The following is a 25,654-nucleotide window of genomic DNA, read 5'->3' on the forward strand; positions in this document are numbered from 1 at the left end:
TGCGCTGGTTGCCAACTTTTTGCCAACCAAAGCCATATGCCACCCACCGCACTCCAAACTATACCCATCACCTGGCCTTTTGCGGTCTGGGGGCTTGACATGGTCGGACCCCTTAAAGGTGGGACTGATAGGAAAAATACTTACTGGTCATGGTGGATAAATTCACCAAATGGATAGAAGCCCAGCCTGTTAAAACGGCTGAATCCGGACCTGTGATAGACTTCATATCCGGGGATGTACACCATTATGGTGTCCCCCACAGCATCATAACCGATAACGGTACAAACTTTACCGCCGACGAGGTAAAACTCTGGTGCAAAAACATGGGCATCAAGCTCGATTATGCTTCCGTCTATCACCGAAAAAACAACGGCCAGGTCGAACGTGCAAATGGTCTTATCATGAGCGGCATTAAACCCAGACTATTGCGGTCCCTCAAGGAATCTAACACGCACTGGGTAGACGAGCTCGACTCCGTGCTATGGGGGCTACGGACCACGCCAAATCGCACCACCGGATACACACCATTTTTTATGGTGTACGGCGCAGAGGCAGTTCTGCCCTGTGACATAATTCATGACTCACCTAGAGTGCGCATGTACGAAGAAAGAGAAGCCGAGCTCGATCGGCAGGACAACTTGGATGCCTTGGAGGAGGAGCATGACGTGGCAAAAGCCCGTTCCGCATTTTATCAACAGCAGGCCCGAAGATATCAAAGCAGAGAAGTACGGGCCAAAAATTACAATGTTGGCGAACTAGTTCTACGCCCGCCGGATAAGAAAAAGGACAAACTCAAGCCCAAGTGGGAAGGTCCATTCATAATCGACCAAGTCCTGACTGGTGGGGCGTACCGCCTGCGAGATGCGTCGGATAACCGACTCGAGCCGAACCCGTGGAACGCCACCCATCTCCAAAGATTCTATGCCTAGCACCGGACTCTGTGTTCGTCTCCTTCCTCTGTCCATTTTTGCATTTTTCTGTCTTACATTTCTCTCCTTCCCCTCTTTTCTTTTATAGCCCTTAAAGGCTCATCTAGTGATGCGCCACTCGCGCTCATTAAACCTGGGGGCTTCTTTAACAGAAGCTTATTTATACGGGCTTCACGCCCAACACATGCGTCAAACTTCCGCATGTACCTTTTTCTTCACCATTATATGCATCGATATGACTTAAGTTTTGGCCAAGCTGGGTTGCCTGGCTCCTGTGCTTACCCCTACGTTCCCGATTGTTCGGCTAGGCGGTAAAGGGAGCACCTCTGCGATTGTTACTGCCGGGTCAGCTGGATGTGTACCTCAGACTTGGTGAAGCCGAAAGCTAGCGTTCTTAAGGGAATATCCGGTCGGTGAAATAAAAGATGATCTTTTTACTCATTTTATGTGCCCCCAGATGCTTTTTTTTTCTGCGTCTTTTCACGCAGTCCGGACATGCACTTTAGGGCATGCCTCCCAGCGAAAGGAACCCCTAACGAAACTATTCTCTCTGGAAGATGTTTCTTACTAACCATGTAATATAACATAACTAGTTGGGCACTTGTCTGATAAAGCACTAATGACCCCTACGCCTGGTCTCCACGCATATCTTGGTTCTTATATAACCGCTATGGTATTCGGACACACTCCGGACCATTAGGTCCCGAGGTTGAAGCGAAAAGGTCGGCAACGACAAACGATCTACAATCCGGCTAGAAGGCATTACACATGTCCATTCAAAATTACACAGTCATTCTGACTGATTGTATTCCTCTTCTATACCATCTAACAGGCTGTCTAATTTATAGTCCTGCTGGGAATACTGGCTATATACTAAGCTCACAGGGATCTCCTTCCCGTCAGGCCCCACTGGTCCGACCTCGGCCATGTGGTTTGGGTCAGACTTCGTAAAACGGGTCTTCACCATGGCCCATGCCTCCCTAGCGCCTTGTCGGCAGGCCGATATCTTCCACAATCGGAAGCGCCGCCAAGCTCCCTTTAGCTTCTCCGCAAGCTCTCCAAGGCCCTCGGGCACGGAGTGGGCAGGCCATAAGGCTTGGGCAATACCCCGCATCGCCTGCCGAATTCGCTCGTGCAGTTGCAAGAGTTCGGGAAGAAGGTCACCCGTAGAACCGGGCATATCCTCTGCAGGACGACCTGTGAGCATACCTACAGACATTACTCTGTTAGTCGACTTCCTCACCGAACTTTTTTTCGAAGTTCGTTCAAGCACTTACTAAAAATGCCGCGTCGAAGCCACTGATTCTCCTTTGTGGAGTCCGACAGCTGGCCACGAACATCTTTAAGTTCGACGTCCAGCTTGGTGTTGGCATCCTGAAGATCATTCTTCTCTCGCCTCACCTTTGTCAACATACTCTCACCGGCCTTTAGCCGGCTTAAGAGTTGTTGCTTGTCCGGATCGAACCCGGCGCCATCTGCAATATGATTTGTCAGATTTGCACCCACACCGCACAATACTAATCTTTCGAAGTGTATCTTACCTGAGGGGGTCTCTTTGGGCTCCCCTGCTGTGGCTAGTGCAGCCTCTAGTTGGGCCTTGCACTTTTCCAGCTCCTGGGGCAGTACGGTACTCTTCTCTGTAAGAACCTGCATATTAAATGATCCTTAAATCAGTTGCTCTAACTGCTTCAAGTCTCGGGGCTACTAGCATATATATGTTTAACCAAAATTTTCTTACCCGTATGTCTTTTACGTACTGCTCCGTGGCTCTGGCTAAACCATTTTGAGCGGCACGGAGGTACGCATCTCCCGAATTAAAGGCATCTAAAGCCTCTTGGGAGAAACAAGCGTCGTGTAGAACTGTCCGGCGATGCCTGTGGTTCATGGCACTCTCCACTTCAGAATTTGTGGCAGACAGCCTGTCCGCATCCTCTGTCGGAGGAGCGTCCGGTGCGCGCCTTGTGCTCGCCTCCGCTTCCTGGCCAGACGTTGGAGCCTGGCTGGTGGAGGCGCGATTGGTAACCTCTCCGAATGTAGTCTGGCGAGGTCTCTTCATTCTGAAGATAGCACGAACGTTAATATGCCCTGACAGAATAACACCAGGGAAACAGAGGGTGCGCTATACCTTTGCGCCGGCATCTCAGTCCGGACTGCATTCCTTATTGTCCCACGGGGCCCTGCGGCCCCTCGTTGGCTAGCCGCCGCAGGTTCGGCCTCCTGCCTCGGAAATCTCCCCTGCAAAACACGGTTGTCGTCAGAAACACCGGAATCCGTGAGAGTGGAATCTCTCTCAAGGGAATGAGACTCCGGTTTCTGTCACCTGGGAGGCCGGGATTAACCCTGGGTAATCAGCCGTGATGGCTACCAAGGTATTGTCCTTGCTTAGCTGATGGAACACCCCGTCGATAAGCTCCACCGATATGTCCGGATCCTCTTCGGATTCCGGATCGAGGGACCGTTCTAGGTCCTCGGGCTGTGGAGGGAGGCTGTTTATATCCTTTACCTCCTGTCGCAGTTCCTGCACTGAAGTCGTTAGACTACATATCTAACCGTTGGAGTATAAAACAAACGGGCAAGCGCAATTGTTCACTTACCCAACTTGGAGGATCGTACATAGTAAATCCGGCCTGCGGGTTGACGCGGAGGAATTCCTCCCTTTCTCCCTTGTACAAAGAGGATAAGATCTTTACTAGAGCGGCAGCTGAGGCCGGCCCCTTACGACCGTAACGGGTGGCGTCATCCTCCCCGTTGAAATCCCACATGGGGTGGCCTCTATACTGAAGCGGCTGCACCCCCCGCATAATGCATGCAGCCATGACTCCAGTCATGGTTAGTCCAGAATGAGCCAACAGTCTTATCCGGCCCATCAGGTAAAGGACGTCTCTGTCGCTTTCTCTCTGAGAGCTCCGCGGACGCCAGCTCAAGCGTTTCTTCAATGGAGCACTGTTGAACTCAGGGAGACTGACCCGGATAGGGTCCGGTAGCGGGACGTCATCTATGTAAAACCATTCCGAAGGCCAGTCCTCGGACGCCTTCTTTGGGGTTCCGGATAGGTATCCGGTCCCGGCGATGCGCCATACTTCGGCTCCGCCCACTTGGTATATAAACCCCTCTTGAGAACGGGGCACCAGGCAGAATAACCTCTTCCACAACGCGAAATAAGCCTCAACGCCTAAAAATAGCTCGCAAAGGGCGATGAAACCCGCAATATGCAATACGGAGGCGGGCGTGAGATTGTGCAGCTGGAGGCCGTAGAACTCCAGAAGCCCGTGGAGGAATGGATGAATTGGAAATCCCAGTCCCCTTATTAGATAGGGAATGAGGCACACCCACTCTCCTTTAGAAGGATTGGGGGTGCTCTCCGCTTGTTTTCCGCCATTGTAGGTGGCGAGATCAGCTCGGACCGGGACCATGTATGCCTGAGGGAGAAATCCCTTGGCCTGAAGCGACACTAACTCGCTATGCGGGATGGTGCAACTCTCCCAGTCCTCGGGTTTGGAACCGGAGGGGCGAGAGGAGGAGCTGCGACAGCTGGTCATGTTGGAATGGACCTTTGCTGGAAGCGCTCTGATGATAACTCGCGGAAAGGAGAAGATGTGGTTTGGACCTAAATCCCCATCCCGTTAAATAGGCAGCTCGTTTATACGGCTAGGGGTGTGAATATAGAAACGCCCCGGCTTTTCACATTCGTTTGACACGTGGAAGACAGCCATTATTGGGCATGGAAGCCGAGGAGCACTACGTTAAAAAAATCGGACATTATTCCTACAGGATTTGGAGAAAGAACCCGCCTTGCAATGCCGAACAATCCGCGCGCCGGACTCGTCGTCATTGAAGCCTGGTTCGGGGGCTACTGAGGGAGTTCTGGATTAGGGGGTGTTCGGGTAGCCGGACTATACCTTCAGCCGGACTCCTGGACTATGAAGATACAAGATTGAAGACTTCGTCCCGTGTCCGGATGGGACTTTCCTTGGCGTGGAAGGTAAGCTTGGCGATGCGGATATTCAAGATCTCCTACCATTGTAACCGACTCTATGTAACCCTAACCCTATCCGGTGTCTATATAAATCGGAGGGTTGTAGTCCGTAGGCAATCGACTCCATATACAACAATCATACCATAGGCTTGCTTCTAGGGTTTAGCCTCCTTGATCTCGTGGTAGATCTACTCTTGTACTACCCATATCATCAATATTAATCAAGCAGGAGTAGGGTATTACCTCCATCGAGAGGGCCCAAACTTGGGTAAAAACATCGTGTCCCTTGTCTCCTGTTAACATCCGCCTTGATGCACAGTTCGGACCCCCTATCCGAGATCCGCCGGTTTTGACACCGACAGGCAAGAACCCTTTAAATTGCATTCATTGTTTCCAAAATGACTTCATAAATGTTTGATAATTTTGGCAAGGCTTTGAGACCAAACCAAAAATAGTGAACATTTTTGAAGGAATTATTTTGGGACAATGAAATTAAATCAATAAGTATTTGAGTTTTGGATTATATTAATTTTTTATAGAATATAATTCAAAAGGCCCTGGAATTATTTTTGTGCCTCTGGAAAAGTCCATGATGGCAACATAAAAATTTTCAGAAGGTTTTGCCCTGTTTTGAATTTATTTTGAATTTTGAATCAGTGGCAAAATGAATAAATAAAAACAAAACAAAACAGAAATAAAATAGAGCAGAGGCCTACCCAGAGCCCACTCACCTGTGGCCTGGCACTGTTGCTGGCGGCCCAGCCCACCAGGCAACATGCCAGTCATCCCCTTCCTCCCGCCAGTGTGCATTGTGTGTGGCGCACGGACAGGTGGCGATGGCCACCTCCTGCTTGCCACCTCCCGAGCGTCCCCGTGCCCATCCGCGTCGCCTGGGAGATGCCCCGCATCCCCCTCCGCCTTTCCCCTCACCCTGGAACTCTCCCCCTCTCCTCTAGCCCCCTCCCCAAGCACGCCTGAGAGCGCTTCACTGTCGCCGTACTTCACCCGTGTGGCCATCGCCCCCCTTTCGCCGCGCCGCCGTGTCCGGAATCTCCGCCGACGAGCACCATGCATCCACGCAGAAGGAAACAAGCCGGAGAGCTCGACTTTGCCGCCATCTGGTCGTCTTCAAGCTCGGCACCCGTCAGACGCTGCTCGTCGATTCGCGCGCTAGAGGTCATCCCCGAGCCCGCTGAACCGCTCTCTGACCTCACTGTGAGCTCCTCTGTTGATTCCCCTAACCCCGTGGCCCTTTGCTCACTGTACCCGTCGTTTCACGACGCCTGTAGCTCACCGCCACACGTGCTCGTCGCCGGCATCCTCTGGTGACCATTTGGTCACGCCAAGGTGCCCACTAGCCTCTCTAGGGCCCGCAGGCTTCTTCGGGCATGCTAACCCGCCCGAGCACCCGCTCAAGGGCCGTCACCGCACCTGACCGAGCTTCGGTCGCCGCCACTGACGTCACTGCCGTCTTTGTAGACCACCCCAACACCTCCCACCACCACCACCTGACGCGCCGCACCGCCAGCTCACTGTAGCCGCAAACCACGCACGGAACGGTGCTTTGTAGCGCCGTCCCGACCAACGCCGGCGAGCCACCACCGTGGGATTTGGTCACCGGCGGCAAAACGCCGTTCCCTAACGTGGCACCAGCTCTTTTAGCGCCTAATTAACCCCCTTCTCACTGACAGCGGGCCCCAGGCCTGGTTAAACCCTAGTCAGCGCTGGGTTTGACCGGGATTAGCCGTGTGTCACTGAAGTGTGGCCCCCACATGTCAGGTTTGACCTGGGTCAACCCAGTTGACTGCTGACGCATGCATGACGCAGTGCTGACGCAATTAATGATATTTTGGTTTTAAAAATAATCAGGAAATTCCAGAAAATGCCCAAAACTTCCAAAATTCATAGAGATTAAACCGTAACTCCAAATGAAATAAATTATATGTGAAAAATGATCAGAAAAATATGAAGAATCTTTTTATGCCATGATCATGCATGTTTGAACAAGTTAACCTCACTGAATAGGAAAAATTATGATTAGGGAAACTTATGAAAGAACATTTGGAATTGGAATTTGATCTTATTTGAGTTCCACTTCAATTAAATTGGCTAGATATTGCATTAGGTCAATTCAGTACCTTAATATGTCATATCATTCATTCGCTTGTGCATTGCATTAATTGAATGTTGTTTATGTTCCCTTGTCGGTAATTGTCCCCTCTCGATAGATGTGGTTCCGACGACGTGATCGATGACACCGATGAAGAACTATATTATCTTCAGAAGTGCCAGGCAAGCAAAACCCCCTTGTTCATTCTGATACAATCCCACTCTCTCACTCCTGCTCTCTTTTACTGCATTAGGACAACAACGATTCAACTGTTACATGCTGCGGTAGTTGAACCCCTTTCCTCTGCATGACCTGTCATTGCCACAGTAAATAGATGAAACCCACTAGCATGAGTAGGAGTTGTTTGAGCCCTGATGTGCCTACTCATTCATGCTTGTTTGTCATGCCTGCTATTGCTTAGAGTTGTGTCAGGTCTGATTCATCAGGGATGAATTAGAAAGTTGTGAACATGTCCTACTATGTGTGAGCTAAGTGTGTTAAACACAATTTGGTAAAGGTATCGATGAGAGGCCATGTAGGAGTACATGGTGGGTTGTTTCATTGGAACCGTCCTTAAGCACTGAGATCTGTATGTGTGATTTAAGAACCAGCTACTACCATGCATTGGGATCCTTAATTGACCCTCTCGGCTTCTTAACCACCCTAGTCCTCTGTCCAGGAGTTGCTACTAGTTTCTGGTGTTTATAGGATATGTGTTGGTGGCCGTGCATAGCGCTGACCCTAGGGGTGGGCTATGATGCGGTAGATACACCATGGTCGGGTATGCCGGGCGCCCGTTTGGTGTCTCGGAACCCTGTACACATCGTTCGGGGCCGTGTGTGGAAACCTCGGCCGGACTCCCTGCGGATGGAACCTGGATAGGCGATAAACCTGGACTAGAGACTTGAGTGTTTAGGTAGGCCGTGGCCGACACCCTCGTTGGGCTTCCGCTTGAAGGTTGCCGAGTACATGTCGTGTAAACGACGGTAAGTGGTGAGAGCGTGTATGAAGAAGTACACCCCTACATGGTTAACATCATCTATTCGAATAGCCGCGTCCGCGGTAAAGGACTACTTGGTTGCCTATACAGTTCATAGACAAGTGAAAGTGGATACTCTAAAATGCGCAAGATAAGCGTGAGTGCTATGGATGGCGTTCTCGTAGGGAGACGGGAGCGGATCCATAGTGGTGTATTGAATGGTGAATATGTGGACTCGTGTGCGCCACCTCAAAAGAGTTGCTTGCAGTCGTAGTTCAGGTTAGCCACTGAGTCAAAGCTGGCTTGCTGCAGTTAAACTCCACCACCCCCTTTATTGATACTGATGCATATGTAGATAGTTCTGATGCAAGTCTTGCTGGGTACATTTGTACTCACGTTTGCCTATTTTATGTTTTGCAGATAGACGTCAGTCTCGCTAGTAGTTCCGTGTGGACTTCGACGTTTAGCTTGATACCTCAGCTACGATCTTGGGCCCTCGGCAGGATCTGGTAGATAGTCAGGCTTCTTAGCCTTTTTAATTTGTAGATGTCTGTACTCAGACATGTTAAGCTTCCGCATGTGCTTTGATTTGTATGCTATGATTGTTGGGTCATGAGACCCATGTTTGTAATATCTCGCTCCTCGGAGCCTAATGAATAAATACTTGAGTTGTAGAGTTATGTTGTGATGCCATGTTGTATTTACACATATCGAGCATATTGTGTGTATGATTGAAATGCTTGGTATGTGTGGGATCCGACAATCTAGTTGTTTATCTTTGGCAGCCTCTCTTATGGGGAAATGTAGTCTAGTGCTTCCATGAGCCATAGTAGTCCGCTACAGCCCGGTTCACCGGAGTCCTGTTAGCCCAGCGCTACTGCTCAGGACACTTGACTGGCCGACATGTGTTTCACTTCGTTCCTGTGTCTGTCCCTTCGGGGAAATGTCACGCGGTGACATCCGGAGTCCTGCCTAGCCTGCTATAGCTCGGGTTCCCGGAGTCCTGTTAGCCCAGTGCTACAGCCCGGATTCACACGCTGCTGACCTATAACGCCCTCGATGCGGCTATATCTCCCACATGTCAAAGCACGACTTAGAGGCATAACCGCATTAAAAGCAATGTCGCAAGTGAGGTAATCCTCACACAACCCATGTAATACATAAGGGAAAGAGATACATCTTTGGCTTACAATCGCCACTTCACACAATACATGAATAAAGCATTACATCATCCAGATACAATCAAGGTCTGACTACGGAACCAAAATGAAAGAAGACTACCCCAAATGCTACACAGATCCCCAATCGTCCCAACTGGGCTCCACTACTGATCAACTGGAACAAAACAAGTCAACGGACAAAGTCTTCATCGAGCTCCTCCGGAGCTCAGTTGCGTCACCTGCTTGGTTACATCGGCACCTACAAACTGGTTTTGGAAGTATCTGTGAGTCACGGGGACTCAGCAATCTCACACCCTCGCGATCAAGACTATTTAAGCTTATGGGTAAGGTAAAAGGTATGAGGTGGAGCTGCAGCAAGCGACTAGCATATATGGTGGCTAACAAATTCGCAAAAGAGAGCGAGAAGAGAAGGCAAAGCACGATCGAACAACTATGATCAAGAAGTGATCCTAGAACAACCTACGTCAAGCATTACTCCAACACCGTGTTCACTTCCCGGACTCCGCCGGAAAGAGACCATCACGGTTACACACGCGGTTGATGCGTTTTAATTAAGATAAACTTTAAGTTTTCTACAACCGGACATTAACAAATTCCCATCTGCCCATAACCGTAGGCACGGCTTTCGAAAGTTCAAATCCCTGCAGGGGTGTCCCAACTTAGCCCATCACAAGCTCTCACGGTCGACGAAGGATATTCCTTCTAGCGGGAAGACCCGATCAGACAAGGAATCCCGGTTACAAGACATTTCAACTATGGTAAAACAAGACCAGCAAAGCCACCCAGATGTGCCGACAAATCCCGATAGGAGCTGCACATATCTCGTTCTCAGGGCACACCGGATGAGCCTGACGTCGGGCGGGCAGCCCAGAGTTGCCCCTGGTAGCTCCGGACATCGCTCAGTTGGACCAACACTTAGAGAAGCACTGGCCCGGGGGGGTTAAAATAAATATGACCCTCGGAATGTGCGACTCCCAAGGAAAAAAAGGGGCTAGGTGGCGAATGGTAAAACCAATGTTGGGCCTTGCTGGAGGAGTTTTATTCAAGGCGAACTGTCAAGGGGTTCCCATTATAACCCAGCCGCGTAAGGAATGCAAAATCCGGAAACATAACACCGATATGACGGAAACTACGGCGGCAAGAGTGGAACAAAAGACCAGGCATAAGGCCGAGCCTTCCACCCTTTACCAAGTATATAGATGCATTAATTAAATAAGAGATATTGTGATACCCCAACCAAAATCCATGTTCCCAACATGGAACAAGCTCCAATCTTCACCTGCAACTAACAACGCTATAAGAGGGGCTAAGCAAAGCGGTAACATAGCCAAACAACGGTTTGCTAGGACAAGGTGGTTAGCGGCTTGGTTTAACAATATGGGAGGCTTGATAAGCAAGTGGTAGGTAGCGCAGCATAGGCATAGCAAAAGAGCGAGCAACTAGCAAGCAAAGATAGAAGTGATTTCGAGGGTATGGTCATTTTGCCTGAAATCCCGCAAGGAAGAAGAACGAGTCCATGAAGAAGACAAACGGACGTAGACGAATGGATCCTCACAAACACGACGTAGTCAGAACCAACCCGAAGAAGCAACACCAAAAAGAAGCACACAACATAGTAAACAACCATCACATAAACATGGCATGATGCACAACCAAGTATGGTGCATGTCCGGTTTAAATATGCATGGCATGGCAAAGTGCAGAAACAAAACTACATATTAAGTGGAGATCAATATGCAACGAGTTGCATATTGACGAAACGCCACATGACTTATTTAGTTCTCTCTCGGTTATGTACCCAACAATATTAAATGTTGTTAAGCATGTCAAGAGGTGAAACATAAAGGGATTATCTATCTAAACAATTTAAATGGGGCCGGATATAGCAAACAACAAATCCGGTAAATCCCCATATGCATTAGTAAATTAATGCAAACACCAATTTAAACCATCTTAATGTTGTTAACATGATGCGAATGACATGATCAAGTTTTTATGCAAGTATTATTAAAAGTTGACATGAGCGTGATGAGAGCATTTGTGTCACCGTGGTAGAAAGGAAGGGGTACCACGGCGACGAAACGGAAATGACGCCGCGGCAACATTCCGATGATCCGGTAGCTCACGAGGATACCGGTGCAAAAGGAAGTGGGTGCGATTGTGTCATGCAAGAAGATGGGGTTATCCCGGTTACCAGGTTCCCACGGGTCGACGGCGTGGCAGTGAAGAGGAACAACTACCGTTCACGGGCGGATACAACATCCAAACATGCATCTCATACAACTCATGCATTCGTCCACGGGCGTTCGTTCTCGGCGGTTATACCTTCGAAGCGTGCGTTTCGAAGAGGACCGATTCGTAGAGGAAGTAGTCGTTCACGAGCCATTGAGGGAAGTAGTGGTACCCGTTTTCGTAGATGTTCTGGGTCGTCGGTAGAGGTACTTGTCGCATCTCCGGGCGTATTTGTACCCGTTTCGGAGAGGAACTTGGCATATCCATATACTTGGCGTTTTGCAATCCCATGTCCAAGGTCGTCATGTAGTAGTTCGGGCATCGTGGAGGAACTTGACGTTCACGGGGTCCCGGTCTTGGCCATGGAGAGGGGCGCAACCCACGCAAGGAGGGGAGGCCGTGGTGGGTGCAAAGGTCAACGGAGCTGGTCCTGCTGGAGGAACGTTGCGAGGAGCACGCCTCGTGGTCCACTAAAAGGAGCAGGGGAGGTCGCTGCGGACAACAGTACGGCGGTCCCTCACTGGACTTGGCGCAGACGCGAACGAGGGCTTGAGGCGGCTGGCTCCGGGATGCAGGGCACAGAGGGAGGTGTTGATCCGGCCGTTTGATGGCGTCCCCGGTGAGAACCGAGTCGAAGCAGGGGTTCGGCAGCCATGAGATGGTCTCCTGTTACAGAGAACAAGAGAGATGAGAGGTGGAGGAGGGAAAGATAAGGAAAAAGAGGCGCGAGGGAAGAGGTCTTGAAGGTCTCCGGCGTTGAGAGCTCCGATCAGCTGGTCTGGTGGCCTTGCGGGCGGCTGGCGTGGGTGTTTGAGGCGGCAAGGCGACCGGTGCTGAGGGCCCCGGCGAGCTCCGACCTGAATGAAGGGGACAGGCGGCACGGTCTTCCTGCTGAGCGTGGAGGATGGTAGAAGCGGGGAACGGCGCCATGGAAGGTGGCTGGAGGAGGCGCGGTCGGGGACTAGCGCTGCAGAGGGAGGCGCGCGAGATCGAGAGGGAGAGATGGAGATGGGGAACGAGGGGTACGGGCGAGAGGAGGGGTCGAGCGAGGCAGGCGCTCTGCCTCCTGGCGGCGCGAGGGGAAAACGAGAGAGAGCGAGAGGTTGTGCGGGCTAGGGTTAGTGGGGGTTTAAGTTGGGCCGGCGCGGGAGTTGGCTTAGGTGAGCCGACGCGGAAGGGGAGGCCCAACTGGGCTGCGGCAGGCCTAAGCTGAACTCCTCTCTCTCATTCCTCTCTTATTAGCTTTAACAGAAAAGAAAACAAATAGAGAGAAGAAAACAATACATAGAGGGTTAGGGAAAGAATATTTCAGAAAATAAAATATTCTTAGAGCGCCGGAACTTTGCACAAATAGAATAAAATGGTTTGGCAATATTTTAGAGATAGAAAAATAATTCAAGTTTGAATTAGATTCAAACTTGAGCCATTTTTGAATCCAACCAAACAAGTCCAAAGGATCTGAAAATTGGAGGAGGTGGTCCTGGCACGGTCTAGAATTTATAGGAAAAGAGTGGACATTAATAGAGAAGGGGAAAAATGGGACTATCAAAAGACAGGAAAATAGAAGGGAAGGAGAAGGAGATGAAGCATGGGACGAAGGCAAGGGGAAATATTTTGCAAGTGTGTCATGGTAATTCCACAAGAATGGAAATATTTATAATAGCTCCATAAATATTAGGAGGATAATGTTATAAAGAGAAGTCACTCTTCCCTCAATTTAAATGGATTGAAGATCCACAGAAATTATTTAGTGGGTTTTAAGACGGGTTGCATATTGACATGATGACATGATGCAAGGCACATGATGCAAAGGGGAAAGCAACAAGCAAACAAAACACCTGACGAAACCCGGAATCCATGGATGGCATCTGAATCTCCGGTCTTGGGGCATCACAACACTCCACCACTACGAGAAGATCTCGTCCTGAGATCTAGAATGGTAACGGAGGGAAAACAGAAGAGAAAGAGAAGAGGTAAAGCTAAGTTGCTTCTTTGACAAACGAGTGAAACCACGAGCCTTGAGAGGTTAAGCCATTTCGAGAGAAAAAATACAATGGAGATAAACGAAGTTGAAAACACTCCGTTGGAAAAGAGGAACAAGGAACAATATGGAACCTTGAGATTGCAAAGTTAAGAATGACGAGCGCAAAGGACAAGAAGGAATTGAAACCACTCTGGTTGAGATAAACAAAGACCAAAGAAGAATAATCTCGGGCAGATCTCCGGTTGAAAAGTGATATGAAGCTTGACAAGATGAAAAGAACTTGAGCAGAGGACACAACACTCTGGTTAAATGGATAAGCACAAAAAGAACACGATCCTCACCATTCGAGATGATGAGTGAAGAGAGAAACATCACAATGCCACCGGAAGAAAAGAAAGAATGGATGGTATGAACGAAAGGAAACAAGATCTTGTAAGATCACGCCTACCACAAATGCTAGAGCGGAGTTGTTGGAAAACCAACAATGAAAAGAATAATCTTGTATTGGGCTTATGGAGAAGAACTCAAAACTATGAGATGAAATTCTGCCACTCACGGGAAAAAGAATTGGATTGATATGAACAAGGAGACGAGAAAATATTTCACCAGGAGGAAAGACGAAGAACTTGGGTCATTTATAAACACCATAATAGCAACAATCCTTAGGGAAAGCTTTAGGTGAAATATTACCCAAGATAACTCAAATGACGAGATTGACGGATTTAAAATATCTCATTCTTAACAACATGTGAATCATGAAACATGAACTCAAATGATCAAGAATGACATAATACCACCTGAAAAGATAAGGAAGAAAGAATTGCACTCCGGATTGCACGAAGAAGAATACTTGAGATCCTCTGAAAAGAATCTTCGATGAACACTTTCAGAAGGTATTAAATCCTTGATGAACCATCATGTAGAACCTTTATGAAGAACTCCGGTAACAAAAGGATGATCAAACGGAAGGAAAGAGAAGTTGAAAACGCAAGGTGAAAACTTGTAATGATTTAGATGGATCTCCGTGACGAGGTAATTGAGAGAACTTGTAACTCCGAGAAAAGAAAGATGAACAAATGGAAACAAGAATTTGATGAGCCTTCGAAAATGGTAATTTAGGTCACTCGATGAAACAAGAATAAGAATTACATTATGCTTAGCCTTCACCAATTAAATTGATGACAAACAATGGATTTGGCACACCACTTATTCTCGTAGAAAGGATTAAGATAGATATAGCACAACGTTGAGAAGGTCTTCAACGAACCACCGGTAGGAATTGAAGCAACGAATAAATTGATATGATAACCAAGGAAGAGAACTCTTGAACGAACCACCGGTAGAATTGAAAATAAATGAAGAAAAGATAAAGAAACGCCGGGAAGAATTAGAAAACGAATGAAAATACTAAACAGAATTTAGATACCAGAGAACGAAGAGAACACGATCTAATTAGAGGATATTTGATCGATGCACCGGTAAGATTGGAGAATGATAACTGAAAGCTGAGAATGAATAAACCTGAATTTTTGGACTCCGGATAATCAAACTGAGAAGACTCTTGAATTGCTTCGGATGGGTGAAAAGAATTCTGACAATCGAAAACAATTATGAGAGGATGGCAGCAATCTAGAACCATGAATTTTGAAGAGAAAGGAGCAAGATTGAGAGAAAAATCTTCTTCGGTCTTCAAATGTTGATAATGACGATGCGAAACACCAACAAGAGTTGTTGAGATACTCCAGGATGAAGAATGTAAAAGTTGAACCAACGACTGTAAGAATTTGAAAAATCTTGGAGAACGACATAAGATTGAGGACAATTCATTCTTACGTCAAACTTAAAATGAATTTGAGAATAACTCCGAAAAAATAAGAAGAGTCAGGTAAGATCCTGGGAAAAGACCTGTGGGTTAGGGCCCACTCAAAAGAAACACTGTTGAAATGATTGCTTGAAAAGAGAGATAGCGCCGGTTGAATTAAATGGCTTGAATGAGATAACAACCCCGAAATAGGTTGAGCGGATCTTGAATGGCAAGACGAGCCTTTTGAGATATCTTGAGCACTCCGGAACAATAGAATAGCAAGCGGGGAATATTAAGAGGTGCACCGGCATAAGAACACATTTGAAACGAGGAAAAGGATGTGATCAACAAAGCTTGAATTAAATCCACCGAAGAAGAAAAAGAATGAAGACTAATGAACTAGTAGAGCATCTTCAAGAGAACCACCGGGTAAGAACGTTGACGGAAAAGAATGGAGAGACTTCATAATCATAAGATAGATACGTGATAAAGAAATCTTAGTCCTTGAAGAAAAAGGGTGGGTGGGCGGGAAAAACAAAAGCAACTTGGAGATGGATGAAACAAACACCGTTGAGAAGAACTGATACTTGATCTTGCGAATGTTGAAATGTTCGGATCTACTTGAAGAGAAACACACCAGTAAAAAGGATTGACATGAAAAACTCGATGATCGAGAAGGATTAGTATTCACATAAGAGTATGAGAACACTGCTTGGGGAAGGTATGGAATCAACATTTGACTTCAAAGCAACTCGAATACCACACCTCAAAACAAAAACAAAGGATTGGCTTGCAGAATACGCTGGAACAAACATATGATAGAGATTTCGTCCGAAGTTTTCGTGGTGGGGCCTACACGGGCTCCATCGTACAACACCATCATGTACAAGGCAGTGCACATGACATACGAAGTGTCCCCGAGTCGCCATAGCCAAGGACCCTTTAAGACACAACGAGACCACTGTAAAACCAACCGTGGATAGGCGGACCACTAGACGTCGAACCCCAATTTCATATCATACATCTGTCAGAAAGATATCCTAAGAGCTACTTGAATTCCCACTTATAAACTCCCAAAACTTTCCCGGTTATGCAATCAGGTGTTGGGGATACAGGGGAAGCATAATATCTCACCCAAAACTAGCAAATCCTACATCCAGCTGTATCCATCCTTCAACACATAACCAAGAAACCTTCGGAAATCGTTTACCTCAACCTTCGAAAAGCATCTGTTATACGAGTTATGGCAATACTCCCGAACTCCCGCCCCAGTACTGGGTGGCGTCGAGGTTATCTCACCAACAACTGCATAAAAGAGATTTTCGATGTCGGCGAAACTAATCTCAAGTATTCTAGAACTGCAACGATAAAATTGTGACGACAACACCAGAGCGATGAAGGGACTGAGGAGTAAAAAGAATCCTACTCTCCGATATATAATTCCTAAATGACTCAAAACATTTTCTAGACTCAATAACGCCAGCGATTCGATCAAGAAGGGGGCTCCTAAGGTCGGGGAAGGCTCTGATTACCAACTTGTAATGCCCTCGATGTGGCTATATCTCCCACGTGTCGAAGCACGACTTAGAGGCATAACCGCATTGAAAGCAATGTCGCAAGTGAGGTAATCCTCACACAACCCATGTAATACATAAGGGAAAGAGATACATAGTTGGCTTACAATCGCCACTTCACACAATACATGAATAAAGCATTACATCATCCAGATACAATCAAGGTCCGACTACGGAACCAAAATGAAAGAAGACTACCCCAAATGCTACACAGATACCCGATCGTCCCAACTGGGCTCCACTACTGATCAACTGGAATGAAACAACACAACGGACAAAGTCTTCATCGAGCTCCTCCGGAGCTCAGTTGCGTCACCTGCTTGGTAACATCGGCACCTGCAAACTAGTTTTGGAAGTATCTGTGAGTCACGGGGACTCAGCAATCTCACACCCTCGCAATCAAGACTATTTAAGCTTATGGGTAAGGTAAAAGGTATGAGGTGGAGCTGCAGCAAGCGACTAGCATATATGGTGGCTAACATATTCGCAAAAGAGAGCGAGAAGAGAAGGCAAAGCACGGTCGAACAACTATGATCAAGAAGTGATCCTAGAACAACCTACGTCAAGCATTACTCCAACACCGTGTTCACTTCCCGAACTCCGCCGGAAAGAGACCATCACGGTTACACACGCGGTTGATGCGTTTTAATTAAGATAAACTTTAAGTTTTCTACAACCGGACATTAACAAATTCCCATCTGCCCATAACCGTGGGCACGGCTTTCGAAAGTTCAAATCCCTGCAGGGGTGTCCCAACTTAGCCCATCACAAGCTCTCACGGTCAACGAAGGATATTCCTTCTAGCGGGAAGACCCGATCAGACCCGGAATCCCGGTTACAAGACATTTCAACTATGGTAAAACAAGACCAGCAAAGCCAACAGATGTGCCGACAAATCCTGATAGGAGCTGCACATATCTCGTTCTCAGGGCACACCGGATGAGCTAGACGTCGGGTGGGCCAGCCCAGAGTTGCCCCTGGTAGCTCCGGACATCGCTCAGTTGGGCCAACACTTAGAGAAGCACTGGCCCGGGGGGATTAAAATAAAGATGACCCTCGGAATGCGTGAATCCCAAGGAAAAAAAGGGGCTAGGTGGCGAATGGTAAAACCAATGTTGGGCCTTGATGGAGGAGTTTTATTCAAGGCGAACTGTCAAGGGGTTCCCATTATAACCCAACCGCGTAAGGAACGCAAAATCCGGAAACATAACACCGATATGACGGAAACTAGGGCGGCAAGAGTGGAACAAAACACCAGGCATAAGGCCAAGCCTTCCACCCTTTACCAAGTATATAGATGCATTAATTAAATAAGAGATATTGTGATACCCCAACCAAAATCCATGTTCCAAACATGGAACAAGCTCCAATCTTCACCTGCAACTAACAACGCTATAAGAGGGGCTAAGCAAAGCGGTAACATTGCCAAACAACGGTTTGCTAGGCCAAGGTGGTTAGCGGCTTGGTTTAACAATATTTGAGGCTTGATAAGCAAGTGGTAGGTATCGCAGGATAGGCATAGCAAAAGAGCGAGCAACTAGCAAGCAAAGATAGAAGTGATTTCGAGGGTATGGTCATTTTGCCTAAAATCCCGCAAGGAAGAAGAACGAGTCCAACTAGGCTGTGCGGGCTAGGGTTGGTGGGGGTTTAAGTTGGGTCGGCGCGGGAGTTGGCCTAGGTGGGCCGACGCAGAAGGGGAGGCCCAACTAGGCTGTGGCAGGCCTAAGCTGAACTCCTCTATCTCATTCCTCTCTTATTAGCTTTAACTGAAAAGAAAACAAATAGAGAGAAGATAAAATACAAAGAGGGTTAGGGGAAGAATATTTCAGAAAATAAAATATTCTTACAGCATCGGAACTTTGCACAAATAGAATAAAATGGTTTGGCAACATTTTCGAGATAGAAAAATTATTCAAGTTTGAATGAGATTCAAACTTGAGCCATTTTTGAATCCAACCAAACAAGTCCAAAGGATCTGAAAATTGGAGGAGGTGGTCCTGACACGGTCTAGAATTTATAGGAAAAGAGTGGACACTAATAGAGAAGGGAAAAAATGGGACTATCAAAAGGCAAGAAAATAGAAGGGAAGGAGAAGGAGATGAAGCATGGGACGAAGGCAAGGGGAAATATTTTGCAAGTGTGTCACGGTAATTCCACAAGAATGGAAATATTTATAATAGCTCCATAAATATTAGGAGGATAATGTTATGAAGAGAAGTCACTCTTCCCTCGATTTAAATGGATCGAAGATCCATAGAAATTATTTAGTGGGTTTTAAGACGGGTTGCATGTTGACATGATGACATGATGCAAGGCACATGATGCAAAGGGGAAAGCAACAAGCAAACAAAACACCTGACGAAACCCGGAATCCATGGATGGCATCTGAATCTCCGGTCTTGGGGCGTCACATGACCGACATGCTCGATGTGATTCATGTATGCCTGTCCCCATAGGTTGGTGCCGCTTTGGGTTCACGACTAGCCATGTCGGCCCGGGTTCTCTGTCATATGGATGCTAGCGACATTATCATATACGTGAGCCAAAAGGCGCAAACGGTCCCGGGCCAGGTAAGGTGGCACCCGTGGAATACCGTGCGTGAGGCCGCAAAGTGATATGAAGTGTTACATGCTAGATCGGTGTGACTTAGGATCGGGGTCCTGACACCGTTAATCAAATGACAACTCATGCCTATGGTTAGGAAACATAACCATCATTGATTCAACGAGCTAGTCAAGTAGAGGCAAACTAGTGGCACTTTGTTTCTCTATGTATTCACGCATGTACTAAGTTTCTGGTTAATACAATTCTAGCATGAATAATAACATTTATCATGATATAAGGAAATATAAATAACAACTTTATTATTGCCTCTAGGGCATATTTCCTTCAACTTCGACGCACGCCTCTGCAAGCAAGGCACAAGGGGCGAGGCGCCAGGACCACAAGAGTTCATCATCGAGGAGATCTACGAGCTTCAGGAAGCGCGGGGCATGCGCGGCGAGCATCACCCCGCATGCGCCGCCAGATCGGCTGACACTCCTGACGCAGGTGGCGGACTACGTGTGTGCGTCAACATCTCGGGCCTCAACAGTTCCGCCTCTCAACACCTCTTCTGGATGTCATGCGTCGGCCAGAGTGGGGATTTCCCCTGCAACTAGATTTGCATGCCCTTCGGCCTGGTTGACACGGGCGCCATGTACCGGCGGTTAGCGTAGCTCGCGTTGGTGTCCCATGAGGCCCGGCACCTGGCGCTGGCGTCTCACGAGGCCCCGGCTCCTCGCGAGCCTCCCAAGCCTCAGGAGCCACCTGGCTCGTGTGGAGCGGATCGCTGCGACGTGCTTCATCAACTAATTCGACACTACCATAGTAGCAACGCCAGGTGACTTTTTGGTTTGTTTAATTAAGGGCACCGTACGGGCTGCGTTATCCTCAGGCTGGTAAGGGTCTACCCCTGCAGCTGTGTTGTTTTGCTCATGTATTAAGACCTATTGCACTTTCATGAATTGTTATGCCTATTAACCTTGTGATTCGACACCACTTCACAACCGGAGGGGTCACTTCCCGAGGCTTCACTCGCTAACAGCTCTCCTCCCGAGTGTTCCATGAGAGGGGGCTGGTGGCACAGTGTCTGTGCTCGGGTCCGTCCCTACAATGCTGATAAATCTAAGCGACCGAGCTCTGGCTTGCGGGCTGGCCCCATGCACGTCACCTCATTGGGTCCTTAGTGCCTTGTCTCCTCACAGAATAATCACGAGTAGATCAACAAGCACGCGCAGCCCCTGTTGTCTCGTAATCTATCAATGCACGGGAACTTCAAGAGACGGGTACCCGAACAACATCTAGGGAATGCCTCGTCGCCTCAGGAGGATCGTCCTCGATCAGGCAACAGTCTGGTCCGCAAAAAGCTAAGTACAACTGCCTCATGAGGCGAGCCATTCCTTTTTTGCACAAGTCACTTGCACGTCGAAAGGGGAGCTCTTGCACATCACGCCTTAGGAGCTCTTACTAGCTCCCGGGCCCTCACCCCTTGGCCTTGTCCCAGGCATCATGACCTGACATACCAGCGGCGGCTGAGCACCACTCGAGGACCGGGTCCTAAGGACGTAGAGCACTTTGATGAGAGGGGGAAATAGAAGCAACCTCACGAGGGGGTACGAGAAGAAGGGCACAGTCCAGCTGTGTTGGCATTTCTTGAAATGCGGAGAGCTTCGATTTTCACGCACCCTTCATGGGACTTGTGTGACTCATCGCAGAGCAAAAGGTGCATGGGGAATCAAGCTCCAAGGAAGCGTGCCCTGACGACACAGGAATCCCCCACGGACCGCGTACGCCTCATGCTGCACCTAAAGCTAAGTCGCCCCCACAGCGCCTTGCGCGAGTCTCGCCAGTAATGGTCTGCCACTATTTTCGCAATCCTGTCTGAGCGGAGACCCCTTTTCTCTGTCATGAGCGGCTTGCGCATCAAGGGGGATCTCTTGAGCGTCACGTCTCAGGAGCTCTCACTGGACCTCGAGCCCCTCACCTCCTGGCCTTGCCCTTGGCATCACAACCTAGTATACTAGCGATGACTGAGGTCTGCTTGGGGACCGAGTCCCGGCGACGAAGAGCACTAAGACATTGTGAGAAAAAGGGGGTCAAGCCCAAATGAGAAGTAACATGATAACTTAAACGCGAGTTAGAAGTTCTAAGATAAAGGCGCAAGCGTCGCATTTTCTTACACGCCCCCGCCGTGCCCTCAATTTTCTGATGCATGAAATAAAAGGAAACAAAAGAAACTTCCCCCCGAAGGCCGCTGCTCCTGGGGCTCCGACTCCAGCCTCGCAGGCGCCTAGTCGGAATCCTCCTCCATCTTGACGCGGTGGTTTGGCGGCTCGTCAGAGTCATCATCGCTTCCATTCTTCCTAGGGGAGGTGTCGCCGCCGTCACTGCTGTCATCGCCGGCAGAGAGGTCGTTGTTGTTGTTGTTGTCGCTCTCCATGCAGCACCCCAGGCGGCCGCCAGCCACCCCGAAGATCTTCACGAAGAGCATCGCGGCCCCGTCGAACTTGAAGTGAAGGGTGTTCCCCTCCTTCAAGCCACGAGTGCGGGCAAACCACTTCCACCCCAAGTCAGGTACACGAAGCCGGTGGGAGTGACCTCGGAATCCACCCAGGAGGACCTGTTACGACAGCTGTTTGGCTATAGGGATGCGTCCGCCACCAGCTCCTCAGTGAAGGAATTCGGGAGCTAGAGCCAGGTCTGGGGCGCGTCGTTCGTCTAGATGACGACCTCACGGGCCGAGTTGGTGGAGTGGGCTGATGTCTACTATGCAACTTTATCCTTGTAGACGTTGTTGGGCCTCCAAGTGCAGAGTTTTGTAGGACAGCATCAAATTTCCCTCAAGTGGATGGCCTAAGGTTTATCAATCTGTGGGAGTCATAGGATGAAGATGGTCTCTCTCAAACAACCCTGCAACCAAATAACACAGAGTCTCTTGTGTCCCCAACACACCCAATACAATGGCAAATTTTATAAGTGCACTACTTCGGTAAAGAGATGGTGATACATGTGCAATATGGATAGTAGATATAGGTTTTTGTAATCTGAATATATAAAAACAGAAAGGTAGAAAGTAACAAAAGTGAGCAAAAACGGTATTGCAACGCTTAGAAACAAGGCTTAGGGTTCATACTTTCACTAGTGCAAGTACATATAACAATCCCTCAACATGCAACAAAGAGTCACTCCAAAGTCACTAATAGCGGAGAACAAACGAAGAGATAATTGTAGGGCACGAAACCACCTCAAAGTTATTCTTTCTGATTAATCTATTGGGCTATTCCTATAAGTGTCACAAACAACCCTAGAGTTAGTACTAAAATAACACCTTAAGACACACATAAACCAAAACCCTAATGTCACCTAGATACTCCAATGTCACCACAAGTTTCCGTGGTTTTTTTATATCAAATGCATCACACAATCTCAGATTCATCTATTCAAACCAACACAAAGAACTTCAAAGAGTGACCCAAAGTTTCTACTGGAGAGTCAAGACAAAAGCGTGTGCCAATCCCTACGCATAAGTTCACAAGGTCACAAAACCCGCAAGTTGATCACCAAAACATACATCAAGTAGATCACGTGAATATCCCATTGTCACCACAGATAAGCACATGCAAGACCTACATCAAGAGTTCTTAAATCCTTAAAGACTCAGCCCGATAAGATAACTTCAAAGGGAAAATTCAATACATTACAAGAAGGTAGATGGGGAGAAACATCATAAGATCCAACTATAATAGCAAAGCTTGCGGTACATCAAGATCGTGTCAAATCAAGAACACGAGAGAGAGAGAGAGAAATCAAACACATAGCTACTGGTACATACCCTCAGCCCCGAGGGTGAACTACTCCCTCCTCGTCATGGAGAGCGCCGGGATGATGAAGATGGCCACCGGTGATGATTTCCCCCTCCGGCAAGGTGCCAGAACAGGGTCCCGATTGGATTTTGGAGGCGACAGAGGCTTGCGGCAGAGGAACTCCCGATCTAGGTTTCGTTCTGGAGGTTTGGGGATATATGATAGGTGTTGGCGTCGAGAAAAAGTAAAGGGAGTCCATGAGGGGTCCACAAGGTTGGGGGGAGCGCCCTGGGGGGCACTCTTGTGGTGGCCTCGGGACTCCTCTGTTGCATCTCCGGTATTCCGTGGGCTTCTTTTGGTCCATAAAAAATCATCATAAAGTTTCAGGTCAATTGGACTCCGTTTGATATTCCTTTCCTGCGAAGCTCAAAAACAAGGAAAAAATAGAAACTGGCACTGGGCTCTAGGTTAATAGGTTAGTCCCAAAAATCATATAAAATAGCATATAAATGCATATAAAACATCCAAGAAGGATAATATAATAGCATGGAACAATAAAAAAATTATAGCTACATTGGAGACGTATCAAGCATCCCCAAGCTTAATTCCTGCTCGTCCTCGAGTAGGTAAATGATAAAAACATAATTTTTGATGTGGAACGCTTCCTAACATATTCATCAATGTAATCTTCTCTATTGTGGCAAGAATATTAAGATCCATAAGATTCAAAAAAAAGTTTAATATAGACATAAAAACAGTAATACTTCAAGCATACTAATAAAGAAATCATGTCTTCTCAAAATAACATGGCCAAAGAAAGTTATCCCTACAAAATCATATAGTCTGGCTATGCTCCATCTTCATCACACAAAATATTCAAATCATGAACAACCCCGATGACAAGCCAAGCAATTGTTTCATACTTTTGAAGTTATCAAACTTTTTCAACTTTCACGCAATACATGAGCGTGACCCATGGACATAGCACTATAGGGTGAATAGATGGTAATTGTGGAGAAGACAAAAAGAAGGAGATTGTCTCACATCAACTAGGCGTATCAATGGGCTATGGAGATGGCCATCAATATATATCAATGTGAGTGAGTAGGGATTGCCATGCAATGGATGCACTAGAGCTATTAGTTTATGAAAGCTCAAAACGAAACTAAGTGGGTGTGCATCCAACTCGCTCGCTCACGAAGACCTAGGGAAATTTGTGGAAGCCCTTCATTGGAATATAGAAGCCAAGTTCTATAATGAAAATTCCCACTAGTATATGAAAGTGCTATCATAGGAGACTCTCTATCATGAAGATCATGGTGCTACTTTGAAGCACAAGTGTGGTAAAAGGATAGTAACATTGCCCCTTCTCTCTTTTCTCTCATTTTATTATTTGGGCCTTCTCTCATTTTTTTGGCCTCTTTTTTTCATCCAGAGTCTCATCCAGACTTGTGGGGGAATCATAGTCTCCATCATCCTTTCCTCACATGGGACAATGCTGTAATAATGAAGATCATCACACTTTTATTTACTTACAACTCAAGAATTACAACTCGATACTTAGAACAAAATATGACTCTATATGAATGCCTCCGGTGGTGTACCGAGATGTGCAATGAATCAAGAGTGACATGTATGAAAGAATTATGAACGGTAGCTTTGCCACAAATACGATGTCAACTACATGATCATGCATAGAAATATGACAATAATGGAACGTGTCATAATAAACGGAATGGTGGAAGTTGCATGGCAATATATCTCGGAATGGCTATGGAAATTCCATAATAGTTAGGTATGATGGCTATTTTGAGGAAGGTATATGGTGGGTGTATGGTACCGGCGAAAGTTGCGCAGCATAAGAGAGGCTAGCAATGGCGGAAAGGTGAGAGTGCGTATAATCCATGGACTCAACATTAGTCATAAATAACTCACATACTTATTGCAAAAATATATTAGTCATCGAAACAAAGTACTACGCGCATGCTCCTAGGGGATAGATTGGTAGGAACCGACCATCGCTCGTCCCCGACCGCCACTCATAAGGAAGACAATCAATAAATAAATCATGCCCCGACTTCATCACATAACGGTTCACCATACGTGCATGCTATGGGACTCACAAACCTTAACACAAGTATTTCTCAAATTCGCAACTACTCACTAGCATGACTCTAATATCACCATCTTCATATCTCAAAACAATCATAAGGAATCAAACTTCTCATAGTATTCAATGCACTTTATACGAAAGTTTTTATTATATCCCTCTTGCATTCCTATCATATTAGGACTAAATTCATAACCAAAGCAAATTACCATGATGTTTAGATAGACTCTCAAAATAATATAAGTGAAGCATGAGAGTTCAACAATTTCTTCAAAATAAAACTACCGCCATGCTCTAAAAAAGATATAAGTGAAGCACTAGAGGAAATGAAAAACTACTCCAAAAGATATAAGTGAAGAACAATGAGTAGTAGAATAATTATGTTACTATGTGAAGACTCCTTCTCATAAATAAAACTTCAGATCTTAAGT

Source organism: Triticum urartu, chromosome 4A, assembly GCF_056163025.1.
Source record: "Triticum urartu cultivar PI428250 chromosome 4A, HENAU_Tu73, whole genome shotgun sequence".
NCBI lineage: Eukaryota > Viridiplantae > Streptophyta > Magnoliopsida > Poales > Poaceae > Triticum > Triticum urartu.